The sequence below is a fragment of the Chiloscyllium punctatum genome, chromosome 17 (genome assembly GCF_047496795.1).
Source record: "Chiloscyllium punctatum isolate Juve2018m chromosome 17, sChiPun1.3, whole genome shotgun sequence".
NCBI classification, from domain to species: domain Eukaryota; kingdom Metazoa; phylum Chordata; class Chondrichthyes; order Orectolobiformes; family Hemiscylliidae; genus Chiloscyllium; species Chiloscyllium punctatum.
Window position 1 is genome coordinate 14,631,753 of NC_092755.1, and position 18,824 is coordinate 14,650,576.

Here is an 18,824-nt window from a genome sequence, read left to right on the forward strand (position 1 = left end):
TGACTGAACGTATTTGAAGAGGAGGTAGATGGAAATTGACTGTCAAAGAGGTCAGGGCTATGAAGAATTGGATATGAAAGAGAATTTGAGACGAAGAGCAGATCAGTCATGATCTTAGTGAAGGGCAAGGCAGGCTTGGGGGTGAACAACATGCCCCTGTTTCTGATGTTCTCCCATTCTGTTATTGGAAAGTTAGTGGGTGTTAATTTTCATGAATGTTCTGTTATTGAATGTTGTTGACAAGGAGACCAGAGGATATTGTGAGCAATCCCTGAGTGAGGTATGGGAGCTGTATTCACACTGAATCTGGGTCTACAACATGACCAACAAATGAAGCACAAGTTGCAGTGAGGGGAAGCTCTGTGAAGAGAGATGAGGGGCCTCTTTCCTACCCAGCCTGGGTTTTCCAATTACATTCCCAATTCACTTCAAACCGTGTGGGACAGTACTGAAGGGCTGAATGGTCTCCTGTGTTTCTGTGCAACAGGTTATAGGAGTATGTAGCCTCCAACCTCTCCTGTCTAGCAGGTTTGAGGGCTGAATGAAACACAGGAACATGGGACTGAGGAGCAGGAGTGGGTCATTAGATACTTTGTGCCTTCTCCACCAGGCACTAGAATTGTAGCTGATCAGATTGTGGTCTCAGCCCCACTTTCCTGTCTGCGTCCCATTGTGCATGATTAACTTCTTTGTCAAATATTTAACTAACGTAGCTTTCATTCAATGTGAACATAGAGACACGATAACTTTCCACTGAAGAGAATTCTGACTTGAAAAGTCCTTTCAGAATTATTCGTCATCCCTCTGATAGAATCAGAGAGTCATGCAGAATGCAAACAGACCCGTTAGTCCAATCTGTTCACTCCGATCAGATATCAAATCTGATTTAGACCCAGTTGCCAGCATTTGGCCAATAATCCTGCTGTGATTGTATCCGCCTTGACCACTGCCTCTGACTGCACTTTCTGTACACACACCACTCTCTGTGTGAAATATTTACCTTCAGGTCCCTTCTAAATCATTCGCCCTCTCCCCTCCAACCTATGCTGTCTTGTTCTGGACTCCCCTATCCTTGAGAGCAGAACATGGCTGTTCAGAATATCCATGCCCCTGATGATTTTATAAAACTCTATAATGTTTCCTCTCAACCTCTGACACTCCAGGGGGAAACACCTCAACGTAATTAGACTCTCCCTATAGCTCAAGCCTCGAGTCCTGCAACATACGTGTAAGTCATTTCTGCAGAAAACCGAGTTGTACGCAGTATTCTTGAAGTGGCCTCACCAACATCCTGTACAGATACAACATGCCATCACAAGTCCTATACTCAATGATTAAGGCAAATGTGCCAAATGTGTTCAGCACTACTCTGTCTACCGGCGACTCACTGCTACAGGTAATCATGTATGTTAACATCAGAAAGTTAACATGATGGTAGTGCCAGCAGATAGGAGGACCAGTGATACATTGATCATTATTAATTTTAGATTGTGTTGGGAACATGAGCTTAACATGTCAGGAAGTGAAATCAAATCAATGGGTTCAGGGTGGTTAATATACAAAATAACAGATAGGCCGGAGTGAGTTACAGACTGGAATCTAATCGAGGGGTTCGGGTGGTTAAAATATAAAATACCCGATACCCCGGAGTGAGTTACAATCTGGAATCTAATCAAGGGCTTCGGGGTGGTTTATATATGAATTACAGATACCCCGGAGTGAGTTACAGCCGAGAATCTAATCGAGGGTTTCAGGGTGGTTTATATACAGAATAACAGGTAGCCCGCAGTGAGTTATAGCCTGAAATCTAATCGAGGGCTATGTTAACCTTTTTATGTGAAATAACTTGTAACTGGGAGTGAGTCACAAAGTGTACTATTGGCCAAGTCGTTTCAAATCTTGACTCACATAAACACAATGCAGTCACAAACTACACAACTTTACTGACTCCCAACTTTCCTAGTTTGAGGACTATTCTCTTGTATTCCCCTTTCACTGAAAGTATTAATATACCTTTTATACTGCACTGCCATTCTGGTTACAGTGCTGCCTATCTCTCACTGTCTCATTTATCTTCAATCCTGTTGAACGATACTTAAACCAACAGATGCACAAAGTTCCAGAAAGAGTTTTGTTCAATTGCAGGTGCAGTATTTTCTTTTATTTGTAGACAACACACAAGTTGAACCCTCAGAAGGTCAGTGTGCGATTTGAGAAACCCTTCAATTTGGGATTGACCTAGCCAGGCAGGATTCTGATCCAAATCTGCAAATGTACAATTCAGTGGCTGAGCTTTTTGAGGTTTTGTATATTATGTTTCTCTCATATATTAGGAGCTTGGAAAGTAAGACAGAACTTACTGGAATGTCACATTGTCTCTCCACATTCACTGTAAACAGGTTCTGGGATTTACATTTTAATCACCTTCAAAGAGCTGTCTCCATTTCCTATCTCTGCTAGCATCAATGAATGTAAATGGCTTTTGACACATTGCCCCCTCTCCCTTGCTGAAAGTATTCCTGACACAAATCAGTCAGGCAGACATTTTAGATTTGTCCACAGCCACCATTTTATATCAGCAAAACGATGACATTGAGTTTATAAATAAGGAAAAGCAAGAGAGACTTGCAACCTCAATACAGTTCGAAAATATATGAAACATTGAACACGCACACAGAATCACACATAAACGTGCATACACAGACACACAGAATCACACACAGAGAGATACAGACACCTTCCAGAAGCTGTCTCCATTTCCTATCTTGCAAGGGAATTCATTTTCTGATGATGCATTCATGCAGGACAGTAAACAGCTTTTGAGACTTTCCCCATTGTGACAGAAATTCAGCCCCAATCTGAAACTTGGAGATATGTAACAGGACAGAAATGAACCAGCAGCTTTCTGTGTTCCTGCTCCCAATGTAACATTTGACCATTTAGTTTATCTTGTCTTCGGTCTAACATCCAACAAGGATCACTTCACAGATCCAATAACAGATCCCTAGGAGTGTGTTCCAGACTGGAATCTAAATGAGGGGTTTAGGGTTTACATACAGCATAAGAGAGACCCAGGAGTGAGGGACAGAGTGGAATCTAACCGAGAGGTTTGAGGCGGTTTACATACAGAATAAAAGATAACAAGTAGTGAGTCACAAAATCGCGGAATCATACAGTCATAGAGATGTACAGCATGGAAACAGACCCTTTGGTCCAACCCGTCCATGCCGACCAGATATCCTAACCTGGTCTGGTCTCTTTTTCAAGCACTTGGCCCATCTCCCTCCAAACCTTCCCATTCATATACCCATTGAGCTGCATTTTAAATGTTGCAATTGCACCAGCCTCCACCACTTCCTCTGACAGTTCATTCCATTCATGTATCACCCTCTGAGTGAACAAGTTGCCCCTTAGGTCTCTTTCATATTACCTCTCACACTAAACCTCTGCCCTCTAGTTCTGGACTTCCTACCCCAAGGAAAATACTTTGTCTATTTATCCTATCCATGCCCGTCATGATTTTATAAACCTCAATAAAGTCAGCCCTCAGCATCTGATGCTCCAGGGAAAACAACCGCAGACTATTCAGCCTCTCCCAGTAGCTCAAATCCTCTAACCCTGGCAACCTCCTTGAAAATCTTTTCTGAACCCTTCCAAGTTTCACAACATCCTTCTGATAGGAAGGAGACCAGAATTGCCTGCCATATTCCAACAGTGGCCTAACCCATGTCCAGTCCAGCCACAACATGACCTCTCAATGCCTATACTCAAAACTCTGACCAATAAAGGAAAGCATACCAAACGCTGCCTTCATTATCTTATCCACCTGCCACTCTACTCTCACGGAGCGATGAACCTGCACTTCAAAGTCTCTTTGTTCAGCAACTCTCCCTCGGACCTCGCCATTAAGTGTATAAATCGTGATCAAATTTGCTTTCTCAAAATGCAGCTCCTCGTGTTTGCCGAAGTGGAATAGAATTGAAGGTTTTGGGGTGTTTTTCAAACATGCCAGTCACACATACATGGAAGTGAGTTACACGTTGGAATCTAATCGAGAGGGTTCCGGGTGATTCATATAATCCCGACAGTGGGGAAACAAGCCCTTCAGCCCAACAAGACCACACTGACCCTCAGAAGAATAACCCATCCAGATCCATTTCCCCACATTTACCCCTGACTAATGCAACTCACCTACACTTCCCTGAATACCATGGGCAATTTTAACAGGGTTTGGATTGGATGGTTAATATACAGACTAACAGATACCCAGGAGTGTGATACAGACTGGAATCTAATCAAACGATTGAAGTGGCTAATGTACAGAGTCTCTTAAAATTGGAAGTCAGTTACACATTGGAATTTTATCAAGGGGATTCGGGACGATTATGTGTACAGTAACAGATACCCCAGAGTGAGTTACAGACTGGAATCTCATCGAGGGTTTCAGGGTGGTTTATATGCAGAATAACAGGTAGCCAGGAGTGAGTTATAGAGTCATACAATCATCGAGATGTACAGCATGGAAACAGACCCTTCGTTCCAACCTGCCAATGCCGACCAGGTATCCCAACCCAATCTAGTTCCACCTGCCAGCACCTGGCCCATGTCCCTCCAAACGCTTCCTATTCATATACTCATCCAAATTCCTCTTAAATATTGCAATTGTACCAGCCTCCACCACTTCCTGTGGCAGCTCACTCCATACACGTACCATCTTCTGCGTGAAAAAGTTGTCTCTTAGGTCTCTTTCATATCTTTCCCCTCTTAAACTAAACCTATGCCCTCTAGTTCTGGATTCCCTTACCCCAGGGTAAACCTCGATAAGTTCACCCCTCAGCCCCCGACATTCCAGGGAAAACAGCCCCTCCAACCCTGGCAACATCCTTGTAAATCTTTTCTGAACCTTTTCAAGTTTCACAACATCTTTCTTATAGGAAGGAGACCAGAATTGCACGCAATATTCCAAGAGTGACCTAACCAACGTCCTGTATAGCCGCAACATGACCTCCCAACTCCTGTACTCGGTACTCTGACCAAAAAAGGAAAGGATAACAACCGCCTTCTTCACTATCCTATCGACCTTCGACTCCACTTTCAAGAAACTATGATCCTGCGCTCCAAGGTCTTTTTGTTCAGCAACACACCCTAGGACCTCACCATTAAATGTAGAAGTCCTGCTAAGATTTGCATTCCCAAAATGCAGCACCTCGCATTTATCTGAATTAAACGCCATCTGCCACTTCTCAGCCCATTGGCCCATCTGGTCCAGATCCTGTTGTAATCTGAGGAAACCCTCTTCGCTATCCACTACACCTGCATTTTTTGTGTCATCTGCAAACTTCCTAACTGTACCTCTTATGCTCGCATCCAAATCATTTATATAAATGACAAAAAGTAGAGGTCCCAACACTGATCCTTGTGGCATTCCACTGGTCACCGTCCTCCAGTCTGAAAAACAACCCTCCACCACCACCCTCTGTCTTCTACCTTTGAGCCAGTTCTGTATCTAAATTGCTACTTCTCCCTGTATTCCATGAGATCTAACCTTGCTAATCAGTCTCCCATGGGGAACCTTGTCGAACGCCTCACTGAAGTCCATATGGATCACATCCACTGCTCTGCCCTCATCAATCTTCTTTGTTAATTCTTCAAAAAACTCAATCAAGTTTGTGAGTCATGATTTCCCACGCACAAATCCATGTTGACTATCCCGAATGAGTCCTTGCATTTCCAAATTCATGTACATCCTGTCCCACAGGATTCCCTCCAACAACTTGCCCACCGCCGAGGTCAGGCTCACCGGTCTATAGTTCCCTGGCTTGTCTTTACCGCCCTTCTTAAATATTGGCACCACGTTTGCCAACCTCCAGTCTTCCAGCATCTCACCTGTGATTATCGATGATACAAATATCTCAGCAAGAGGCCCAGCAATGACTTCTCTAGCTTCCCACAGAGTTCTCAGGTACACCTGATAAGGTCCTGGGGATTTGTCCACCTTTAACCGTTTCAAGACATCCAGCACATCCTCCTCTGCATATCTGCAACAATTTGCAAGATGTCACCATCGATTTCCCTGCAGTCTATATCATCCATATCCTTTTCCACAGTAAATACTGATGCAAAATATTATTTTCATATCTCCCCCATTTTCTGTGGCTACACACAAAGGCTGCCTTGCTGATCTTTGAGTGGCCCTATTCTCTCCCTAGTTACCCTTTGTCCTTAATATATTTGTAAAAGCACTTTGGATTCTCCTTAATTCTATTTGCCAAAGCTATCTCATATCCGCATTTTGTCTATATGATTTCTCTCTTAAGTATACTCCAACTTCCTTTATACTCTTCTAATGATTCACTCTATCTATCCTGTCTATACCTGACATATGCTTCCTTCTTTTTCTGAACCAAACCCTCAATTTCTTTAGTCAGCCAGCATTCCCTATAACTACCAGCCTTCCCTTTCAACCCTGACAGGAAGTTACTGCCTGGAATCTAATCGAGGGGTTCAGGGTGGTTAACTTACAGAAAAACAGATAGCCCGGAGTGAGTTACAGCCTGGAATCGAATCGAGGTGTTCAGGGTGGTTTATATACAGAATAACAGATAGCCCGGAGTGAGTTACAGCCTGGTATCTAATTGAGGGGTTCAGGATGGTTTATATACAGAACAATAGATGTTCTGGGGTGTATTACAGCCTGGAATCTAATTGAGGGGTTCGGGGTGGTTTATATGCAGTATAACAGACACCCCGGACTGCGTTACAGCCTGGAATGTAATCGAGGGGGTTAGGGTTTTTTATATACAGAATAACGGATACCCCTGAGTGAGTTACAGCCTGGAATCGAATTGACATGTTCAGGGTGGGTTACATACAGAATAACAGATCGTCCAGAGTGAGTTGCAGCCTGGAATCTAATCGAGGGGTTCAAGGAGGTTAGTATGCAGAAGAACAGAGAGCCCGGGGTGTGTTACTGCCTGGAATCTAATCAATGTCTGTTCACTTTAAGATAGGATGGGTTTTGCTGAATCGAAAGTGCAGCCACAGATGCCAGCTAAAGGTCAGACGGTTACAAATGTAACAATTAGTTGGGAAATGGAAAGCTGAGTTTTGGTTGCTGTTTTGACAGCAATTCAAATGCAATCAAAGACTTTAAATAGTGCTCAGAATATCCGAAGCCAATGGAATTTGAATATTATTGTTTGTACACCTGGAAAGCAATCAAATTATGAGAATTATTGTTTCATGGGAAGTATATAATCCCTGACTTTTGAAATTAGAGGAAGAGCCACTGCCATCCAACAGCAGATTAACTGCTGAGAGAGTGAACACAGCAGGGAAGATGGAGACTGTGTGGTCTTGAGATTGTAACATTTAATATGTGGGTTGTTGTAACAGCAAATGTTTTACAGATTTGGAGTCAGATAGTAAGTAGCGAAGAAAAGAGGGGCTTGTATTTGCGAATAATTTTTGTTAAGTGTTCACTATTAAAGTTAAGAAACTAACTTGCTAATTTTTGTTTAAATATTGGAATGTAGGAGATCTGTGTCACTCATATTTTAACAGATTACGAGGTGAGACGAGCTTTTCTAGGTGTTTGGTTTTAATTAACAAAGGGGTTTGAGTCCACCTTGTAAATATCCATCCACACTAACCCCATTTCCCTGCAGTTGGCCCATATCCTTCTAGTCATTTCCTATCCACATATGTATCCAAATGATTTTGAACTGTTGTTAATACACATCTAATGGCAGCTCATCCACGTACCAGCCATTTATGTAAATAAGTGGTCGCTCAGGTTCCCTTTTATTCCTTCCCCTTTAACCTTAAACTGGTCCCCTCTCGTCCTCGATTCTCTAAACTTTGGAAATGGCTGAGAGCCTTCACCCTATCCATATCCCTCATGATCTTATTCAGCTCTATAAGGTCCCCCCTCAGTCTCCTACACTCTAAGGAAAAGGTCCAAGCTTGTCCAACCTCTACCTATAACTCAGACCATTGGGACCTGGCAATGTCCTTGTAAATCTCTTCTGCAATCTTTCTAATTTCATTATATCCTCCCTATAACAAAGTGACAAAACTGAACACAATACTCAAAGTGCGGCCTTACCAAAGTCCTGTGTAACTGCAACATAAACTCCCAACTTCTATACTCAATGTCCTGCCTGATGAAGGCCAGTGTGCCAAAAGCCTTCTTCACTGCCCTGCCTATCTGTGACTCCACTCTCAGGGAACCATGCACCTGAATTCCAAGGTCTCTCTGCCCACTACACCCCTTAAGGCCTGCCCATTCACCGTGAAACTCCTACCTTGATTTGAGATTCCAAACTGCAAGACCTCGCACATTTATATTAAATTCCATTTGCCATTTCTCAGCCCATTTGCCCACCTGATTAAGGTCCTGCTGCAACTTCTGATAAACTTCCTCTCTGATCATGCTCCCACTTATTTTAGTGTCATCTGCAAACTTACTAATCATGCCTTGTACATTCTCAACCTAATCATAGATAACAAAAAGCTGTGGACCCAACCTCCAGTCTAACAAGCATCCTTCCACTCAACCCTCTGTTTCCTATCAACAAGCCAACTGTGAATCCAATTGGCCAGTTCCCCCAATATTCTACTTGATGGAACCTTCAAGAGCAGCCTGCATGTGAAAGCTTATCAAAGGCCTTATTGAAATCCATAGAGACTACGTTTACCGCTCTGCCCTCATTAACATTCTTGGTCACTTCACCAAAGGACTCTAAGAAATTTGACAAGCATGACCTCCCAATCACAATTTTATGCTGACCGGTCTGAATCAAACCCTGTGTAAGTAATGGGTGCAGTCAATGGTATGCTGTCTTCATTTTAAGATGATTCGAGTACATAAGTAAAGCCATCTTCCGGCTGTTGTAGAGCCTTGCTGAGAGAGCATTTGGGGTACTCTGTACAGATTTGATCTCCTTTGTAAGGAATGATCTCCTTACCACAGACACCGGTGATGGTAACATGAGGATAGAGTGAATAAGCTGAGTGTTTAATCTGTAGAGCCGTGAGAGACGAAGAAATGGTGACACTGAAACATGAGGAGTAGCAGCGATCTCTTATTTCCAAAAGAGACATTGACAGGGAGAGAAATTTCATACTTTACCCAGGATTACCTCATTCTGACCCGTGTAAGTGCATTGAGGTAGGAATGGCCTCCTACTGTTCCTGTACAAGTGACTCAAGGGACTGACTGGCTTCTTCCTCGTCCAATTGGACAGGGCCAAGGGCTTGACTGGTTACCCCTGGTTCCTGTTTGACAGCTCGATGTGCTGACAAGTGTGATGGTGCTGCAGCTTCAAGAGGTTATTTTGTCCGGGGTTCTTTTAAGAGAGTGATTCAATGATTGTAACCAAGCTGGCTAGTTAAGACCACTTGAGTAACAGCTAGGGAGGCCTTGTGTTTATTTTAATGCAACCTGAATGGATGTGGCGAGCTCTCACAGATTAGGATCACTGGGTTTTGGTTTCTCAGTAACATCAGAAACTATTGGCGTCTCCACAGAGTTGGAAGCTTCAGTGAATGTCTCCTGGTTTCTACCCTCTCTGAATTTTCTCTTGATGCTGTTTTTAATTCCTGGATTGGAGAAATGTTTGTGACATTGTGTGTCTGAATATTTCTTTTTGCCAAGGGTTGTGTTGATGGGATTTCCTTATATTGGAACAGTTCATTAGTCATAGTTCCGAGATCTATTATTCTGTTAAGCTGTCCAATAGAATTACGTTATTCTAAATTCCTCTTTCTGTGGTGTTATTTCTTCTTTCGTGTTGAAATATATGGTATTTTGCTTCACACCCAGTAGTTTGATCTGTCACATTGCATCTGGAATAGGAACTTTACATTTCCTTTAAAATAAGAAAACATAAAAGTCTAGGCTATTGCTGTCAAATATTTTCGAGGGGTTCTGGTGTGGTCCATCACACTAGACTCCTTCTCTTCCTGAGTAATGGGCTGGAGGCACTGAATGGGCTATCCCTGTTCATCTCCAATAATGTCAATGGGCTGAATGGCTTCCTCATATTCCTGAGAAACCAGCGTTAGGTGCTGAATGAACTCTTATTTTACTGTGGCAATGCGCAGTGTCAGGCAGTGCTGTTACATGAATGTTACTGATACTTTAACAGCACAAGTCTCAATGGAGTCTGGGCCTTGCTGCACATGGACACAGACCAGTTCAGGAGCTGATTGGGAATAAAATGTTCTGAACATTGTAGAATCTTCAGTGACCATTCCCATTTCTGATCATATGGTGCGGAGGGTGAGGGTGGGGGCGGGAAGACATTGAAGAAGCAGCTGAAGATGTTTGTGAAGAGGAAACTACCCTGAGGATCTCGTACAGAGGTGACCCAGGGCAGAGATGATGACCATCTTCCTTTGTGCCATGTTTGACACCAAACACGGGCGAGGTTACGCTGATTCCCATTAAGTCCAGTTTTGTTAAGCTCCTTGATGTCAACAGACATCAACCATTGCCTTGATATCGGGACCAGTCATTTTTACCTGAATCCTTGTCTCAACCTCTTTTGTTCGCATCAATAAGCCATAATATAGGAGCAGCAAGTGTTTTCTTCAAACAGGTGGGATTGAATGTCAGGATTTCTCTTCTCAAGAGTTTTCGGGAAGCTAGATGACTGAAAGTATTTGAAGAGTAACTAGATGGATATTGACCTGTCAGAGAGTTGAGGGCTATGAAGAATTGGGTATGAAAGAGGATTTGAGGCCAGGAGCAGATCAGTCATGATCTTAGTGAAGGGCAAGGCAGGTTTGGGGAGAGAACAACCTGCCCCTGTTTCTGATGTTCTCCAATTCTGTTTTTGGAAAGTTAGTGGGTGTTATTTTTATAAATGTTCTGGTATTGCATATTGCAGTCAGGGAGACCAGATGGTTTTGTGAGCCATCTCTGGCTGAGGCATGTGGGCTGTATTCACAGTGAAACTGTGTCTACAACATGACCAACAAATGGAGCACAAGCTGCAGATAGGGGAAGCTTTCTAAAGAGAGATGAGAGGCTTCTTTCATATCCAGCCTGGGCTTTCCAATTACATTTCCCAAATCACCTCAAAGCGTGTGTGACAGTCTTGAGAGGCTGAATGGTCTCCTCTGTTTCTGTGCACCAGGTTATAGGAGTAAGTGGCCTCCAACTGTTCCTGTCTTGCAGGTATGAGGGGCTGAATGGAACACAGAAACATGGGACTGAGGAGCAGGAGTGGGTCATTAGATACTTTGAGCCTTCTCCACCAGGCACTAAGATTGTGGCTGATCAGGTTGGGGTCTCAGCCCCACTTTCCTGTCTGTATCCCATTATCCGTGACACACTTCTCCGTCAAATATTTAACTCATGCAGCTTTCAATCAATGTGAACTGAGAGGCATGATAAACTTCCAGAGAAGTAAGACTTGAAAGTACCTTACAGAATTTTTCATCATCCCTCTTATAGAACCAGAGAGTCATGCAGAACGAAAGCAGACCCGTTAGTCTGATCTGTTCACTTCGATGAGATATCAAATCTGATCTAGTCCCATTTGCCAGCATTTGGCCAATATCCCTCCTCTTTCAAATACTTTTTAAATGTGCGATTGTAACAGCCTTCACCACTTCCTCTGAGTGCACTTTCGGTACACACCACTCACTGTGTGAAACATATATCTTCAAGTCCATTCTAAATCAATCCCCCTCGCCTTCAACCTATGCCCTCTTGTTCTGGACTCCCCTATCCTTGGGAGTAGAACATGGCTGTTCAGAATATCCATGCCCCTGATGGTTTTATAAACCTCTATAATGTCACCCTTCAGGCTCTGACACTCCAAGGGGAAACACCTCAACCTAACCAGCCTCTCCCTAAAGCTCAAACCTCCAGTCCTGGAACATCCGTGTAAGTCATTTCTGCAGAAAACCGAATTGTACGCAGTATTCTTAAAGTGGCCTCACCAACATCCTGTACAGATACAACATACCACCACAACTCCTGTACTCAATGCTCTGACTGATTACGGCAAATGTGCCAAATGTGTTCTGCACCACACTGTCTACCTGCGACTCCACTTTCAAAGAACAATACACCTGCAGCCCTATGCCCCTTTGTTTCACAACATGCCCCAGGACCTGACCATGAAGTATATAATGTCTGCCCTGATTTGCCTTCCCAAAATGCAAAGCTTCATATTTATCTAAATTAAATTTCATCTGTTACTCCTTGCCTCTTTGTCTCATCTAATTGTGGTCTTGTACTCTGAGATAATCTACTACACCACCTTTTTGATGTCATCTGTATACTTACTAACTATTGCGCTATATTCACATCTAAATCCTTTACATAAATGATGAAATGCAGTGAACTCAGTACTGATTCTTACAGCACACTGCTGCCCACAAGCCTCCATTCTGAAAAATATCCCTCTTCATTCAAGCCATTTGTGACTAGCTTCCTCTGTATCTTATGTGACTGAAACTTACTAATCTGTCTACTAATCAGAATGAAATACTAACTATGAAGAGAGGCTGAATCGGTTCGGTTTACTTTCACTGGATAAAAGGAGATTGAGGGGGGACCTGATTGAGGTTTGCAAAATCATGAAGGGTGTAGCCAGGGTGGATAGAGACAAGTTTTTTCCCAGGTTGAAGGATTCAATACTGAGGCATAAAGGCTACACTAGAAAGGGCATGCAATAGGCAACATCAATGTGAGCAAGATCAGCATTTTTTGAAGTTAGAGAGTCCATTCCTCAGTTTAATAATGGGATGGGAAGATGCTGTTCATGAGCCGCTGGTTTGTGTATTCAAGATTCTGTATTGTCTGCATGATGGAAGAGATTGTAGGAGATCCAGGGTGCGATGGGTCTTTGTAAATGCTGTCAGACTTTCTATGGCAGTGAGCTGTGTAAATGGAGACAATGGATAGGACGTTGGTTTCCGTGATGGCATGGGCTGTGCACACAACCTTCTGTCATTTCTCTTACTGTCCTGGGCAGGGCTGTGGCCACACCAGGTCATTATGCACCCAGATACTTTGCTGTCAGTGGTGCATTTGTAGAAATTGGTGAGGGTCCTTGTGGACATGTCAAATGTCCTGAGCTCCCAAAGAAAGAAGAGGTGTTCTTGTGCCATCTCGGCTGTCATATCTACATGAGAGGTCGGTTATCGTCACTCCAAGCAACTTAATGCTTTCCACTCTTTCAACTTCAGTTCCATTGATGCAGATGGGGGCATGTTCTCCTCATTTCTTTCTGAAGTCATTGATCAATTGGTTAGTTCTGCCGACATTGAATTAGAGGATGGTCTCAGTGCAGCACATCACAAAGTCCTCTATTTCCGTTCTGTATTTTGACTTGCCATCATTACATACCTGTCCTACTATGATGGTGTCTTCAGTGAACATGTAGCTGGCATTCGTTTAAAATTTGGCAATACAGTTGTGGGTGTACAGGGAGTATCGTAGGGGGCGGAGGACACATCCTTTGGGATTTCAGTGTTGAATGTTATGGAAGAGACACCCTTACGTATTTTCACTGATTGTGTACTGTAGGTCAGAAAGCTGAGGATCCAACTTCAGAGGGCGGAGCCAAGACTAAGGTCAGGGAGTATTGTGATCAGTCTGAAGGGAATAATGGTATTGAAGGTGAACCTATAGTCAATGAGCAGGAATCTGACGTGGGTGCCCTTGTTATCCAGATGCTCCAGGGATATGGCACCCGCTATGGACCCATTCCACGGGTAGGAAAATTGTAGGGGATCGAGGTAGGCTGGGAGACTGGAACTGATGTGGACTATGACGAGCTTCTCAAAGCACTTCACTCCCTTCAGTCTCCTGCGCTTTAAAGAGAAATGTCCCAGCTTATCCAACCTCTCCCTGTGACTCAGACCCGACAGGCCTGGCAACATCCTTGTAAAGTTCCAGTTTAATACCATCCTTCCTACAGCAAGGTGACCAAAACTGAACACAATTCTAAACTTGGAAATATCTGGAACTGTAAGTTTTACTCTGCTGCCAATTATTATGCTGCTGTGATATTGCTTTATTTTTTGTGTTATTCTGAAATCTTATTATTCATTGAGACCTCTGACGGTAATCCCCTCGGGTGAACGTCCTCCTGACTGCGTGAATTTGAATCAATCTATTTTGTTTGGGCAGATATTTTGATGCCGCTGTATATCAGAGAACAGGACGAGATGATGGATGACTGTGCAGTGTGTGTCCTTTACTGGACCAGCTTGTCTCTCCAGGCACCTAAAGCTTTTATTGTGGGTCAGAGTACCTCAGAATCATTACATCACAGAAGGAAGCTATTTAGCCCATTGTAGGTCCATGCACATAGAACATTACATCTCAGTACCTACAACATCCTTCAGCACTGCCGACAGATCCACTGACTTTACTGTCAACCATAAATTTACTAACTCATCCTTCTATACACTCATTAAGGTCATTCAAAAGGACAAACAACAGTCACTCTAAAGCAGATCCTTGCAGTATATCACTAGCGACTGAAATCCAGGATGAACATTCCCCATCAACTACCACCTTCTGTCTGCTTTCCGCTAGCCAATTTGTGATCCAAATGCTAAATCGCCCACAAATCCATGTCTCCATATTTTCTGGGAGAAAGTAAGGACTGCAGATGTTTGAGATCAGAGTCGAGATTGTGGCGCTGGAAAAGCACAGCAGGTCAGGCAACATCCGAGGATCGAGGAGAAAATGAAGACTGCAGATGTTGCAGACCAGAAAACTGATTCCTGATGAAAGGCTAAAAACAGAAACATCAACTTGCATGCCTCATGGACGCTGCCTCATCTGTTCGGCTTTTCCAACACCACGCTCTCCATATTTTCTTCAATAGCCTACCATGAGGGACCTTATCAAACGCTTCACTGAAATCCACATACCTCAATTTACCCTCATCCACCTGTTTGGTCACCTTCTCAATGAACTCGGTAAGATTTGTGAGGCATGACATACCTTTCACAAAACCTTGTTGACTATTCCTAATCAAATGATTCCTTTCTAGATGATGGTAAATCCTATCTCTTATAATCCTTTCCAACACTTTACCCACAACCAAAGTAAGACAGGTATATAATTACTAGGGTTGTATCTTCTCCATTTCTTGAACAAAGGGCCACATTTGCTGTCCTCCAGTCTTCTGACACTATTCCTGTTGACAATGGCGATGTGAAAATCCAAACAGATTGTTGTGTAACCTCCTGCCTAGCTTCTCAGAGAATCCTAGGATAAATCCCATCTGGCACAGGGGACATATCTATTTTCACACTCTCCAGAACTGCTAACATCTCCACGTTACGAACTTCAATCCTGTCTAGTCTAATAGCCTGTATCTCAGTATTGGCCTCGACAGCATTTTCTTTTTCCATTGTGAATACTGATTCAAATATTAATTTACAGCCTGTCCTATCTCCTCAGACTCCACACTCAACTTAACACTGCTGTCCCTGATTGCCATTAATCTTCATTTGTTCATTCTATTATTCATGACGCACTGATAGAAAGCTTGAGGGTTTTCCACGATCCTACTTGTCAAAGACTTCTCATGCTCTCTCCTGGCTATTCTTAGCTCTTTTTTAAAGTCCTTCCAGGCTGACTTCTAACTGCCAAGTATCCGAACTGAGCCTTCACGTTTCATCTTTAAATAAGCCTCCTTCTTCCTCTTGACAAGTGATTCAACTGCTTCAGTAAACCACAGCAGCCTCACTCGACCACTTGCTCCTTTCTTGACATGTATAAACTTATCAAGGACACAAAGTAGCTGTTGTTTGAAAAACCTCCACACTTAAATTGTACCCATCCTCTGCAATTTCCTTCCCCATCCTATGCATCCTAAAACCTTTCCTAATCGCATCATAATTGCCTTTCCCCCAGCTATAACTCTTGTCCTGCGGTATACACCTGTCCTTTTCCATCGCTAAGGTAAACATAACTGAATTGTGGTCACTATCAGCAAAGTGTTCACCTACCTCCTAATCTAACACCTGGTCTGTTTCATTACTCAGTACCAAATCCAATTTGGCCTCGGCCCTTGTTGGCCTATCTACATACTGTATCAGCAAACAATTCTGCACACATTGGACAAAAGCTGACCCATATAAAGTAAGTGAACTGCAGCACTTCCAGTCAATATTTGGAAAGTTAAATTCTTCCATAACAACTACTCTGTTATTTTCGCTCCTATCCAGTATCATCTTCATAATCCTTTCCTCTATATCTCTGGAACTTTTCAGAGGGCAATAGAGAACTTTCAACAGGGTGACCTCTCCATTTTTGTTTCTAACATCTTCCCATACGACCTCACTAGACGAGTCCTTATCAAGCATCCTTTCTACCAACGTAATTCTGTCTTTGATTTTCAATGCCACCCCACCCTCCCCCACCCCAAACCCCACCCCTTCCCCACTGTTAGTACCTTCGTTGTTCTTACTGAAGCATCTAAACCCCGGACCCTACAACAATCAGTCCTATCCCTGCTCTATCCATTTCTCCAAAACGGCCAAAACATCAAGCTGTACAAACTGCACAATTTGGAAACAGGGAGTGATTGGAGGGATGTTAAACGAGGGTGGGTTGGATAGATCAGAAGACAACATGAGGGGAGATAGACAGGAATAGACAGAAAATTGAAGTTTTATTTAGAAATTCTCACTGACTGCAAGGCCTTTATCTATTGCCATACCGTTTGAGCACTGTGCAGATTCTGGCTGTGGTCCCAGAGAATTTATCGCCAATAATATCACAGAGCTGAGTTGCTGACAGTTAAACAGAGTCCAAAAGGCCGAGTGATTTTTTTTTCTCTACAGTGAGAAGGTGATTTAATTTAAATAGACTGGGTGAACAACAACAGGAACTGTGAATCGTGATCGATACTGAGATACTGCGCCAGAGAATCTCACTGAGGTGGATCACTGACAGAGGGGAAATCAGCATCTCAGCTGTGAGCCAAATAATGATTGATAAAGATTGGACACCACTTCCATGTTTTTATAATACACATTTCAATTTATGTAGCTCAATATCATGAGTGTATCTTATTTCCTTGTACTTCGCATAGTTTAGTACGAACAAAAAATCATTTTGTCCCCGTATTTTGTGTTCAATAAACAGATTTTACTCCTCATTCCTCACTTTAGATATATCCTTGAATCTGTTCTTCATATGAAAGAATATAAAGAATAACATTCCAATACTGATGACTGAGGAATATTATTGCCCCTCCCTCCAGTCTGAACTGCCATGTCTCACAATTCTCTCTGTTTCCTGTCTCCTCCACAATGCCATAATCACACTGTAATTGAAGTCCAGTAAATGACATTTCATCACAGTTCACTAACATCGATAACATCAATAGCACAGGCCTCATCTGCCTCTCTCTAAACCTGGAATAACAATCTGAATTGCATTTGTCTGGTTCAATTCTCTGTTAACATATCCATGCTACTTGTCTGTGACAACCCCACGCTTCTCAGACGCACATTCGCCTCAGATCATGAACTATAAAAATTGTATAAATGTTTTATTGAAATTATGATGCTTGATCAATAGTTCCAGGATGTATGTTTCCATTTGTAATCAGAGACGTTCTGATAAACTTATGGCATTACTCCTGCATCCAAGGCAGATTGAGTGGTTATACTCAATTGATCTACCATACCCAAGATTTGTTCCATCAGTCACCCTCACATAGCCCATCCAGAAAATGACATTGGTTTAAATATGAATAAAACAATATTGAATTGAAAGGCGTTGGCTGGAGCTATTTGTTCAGTGACTGAGATTAATGTCAGTCTCCGTGGATCCGAGATGTGTCACTGGAGGGTTTGCCTCTTCTATTATTTAAGGACTCGGTTCAATGTGTTATTCCAGTCTGGGCGGGAGCATCAATGACTGGACGAACAGGGATCAGCGGCTCGAGAGACAGGGGGAGGAGAGATCAGAATCTGAGGACATTAGACTGGAATGTTCCATTAATGAATCAGAATCTGAGAACATTAGACTGGGATGTTCCATTAATGGATCAGAATCTGAGAACTTTAGACTGGTATATTACAATAACAGACAGGAGTCTATCCTGAGGTCTTTTCTACCTTTCTCAGCCTTGGGTATCATTAGCATCACGGATCGAAGATATCCTTTGGATTATTCAAGGTGGTTATTATCCCATCCTCGCTATAGTTGGTGTTCCTGGTAAGTCATTCCATCTGACCATTAAACTGAATTGAACTGAATTGCTGTTCATATTCAAATTTTAAAATTTGGAAGTCATCATTTTCAGATCCAGTCAAATATTTTATTCCTTACTGATTATAACTAGCAAATTACTATTCACAACTTACTCAACAATACGCAAGGAGAAACCAGACTGTTCCTAATCTCCATGATCTTTTTTCTTCATTCATATTTACATTTCTGCATATTCTCCCCACTCACTAATCCTGCCCAAGGCCACTATCAGGATATTTCAGTCACCTTCTCAGCCTCAATGCAACTGCTGAATAATCCATCGTTTGTGCCTTTGGTAGATCCAGATATAACCGTTTCACGTCACTTCTAACTATGCTTACGTCACAAAATATTTGCACTTGAGCTGGTTAATTTGTCCTTTCCACAGACTCTGTCAGATGGACAGACAGTGCATGGTGGTCAAGTCATTGACTCATAATCAAACGGCACAGATTAATAATCTGTTGGTAGCTCATGAAGGAAGTTGATGGAATGCAAATGAAGTCATCACCACTAGTTTTCAACAGAAGCATATCTATTTGCTTTAGAGAAGGCAATGGGTTATCCTTCCATG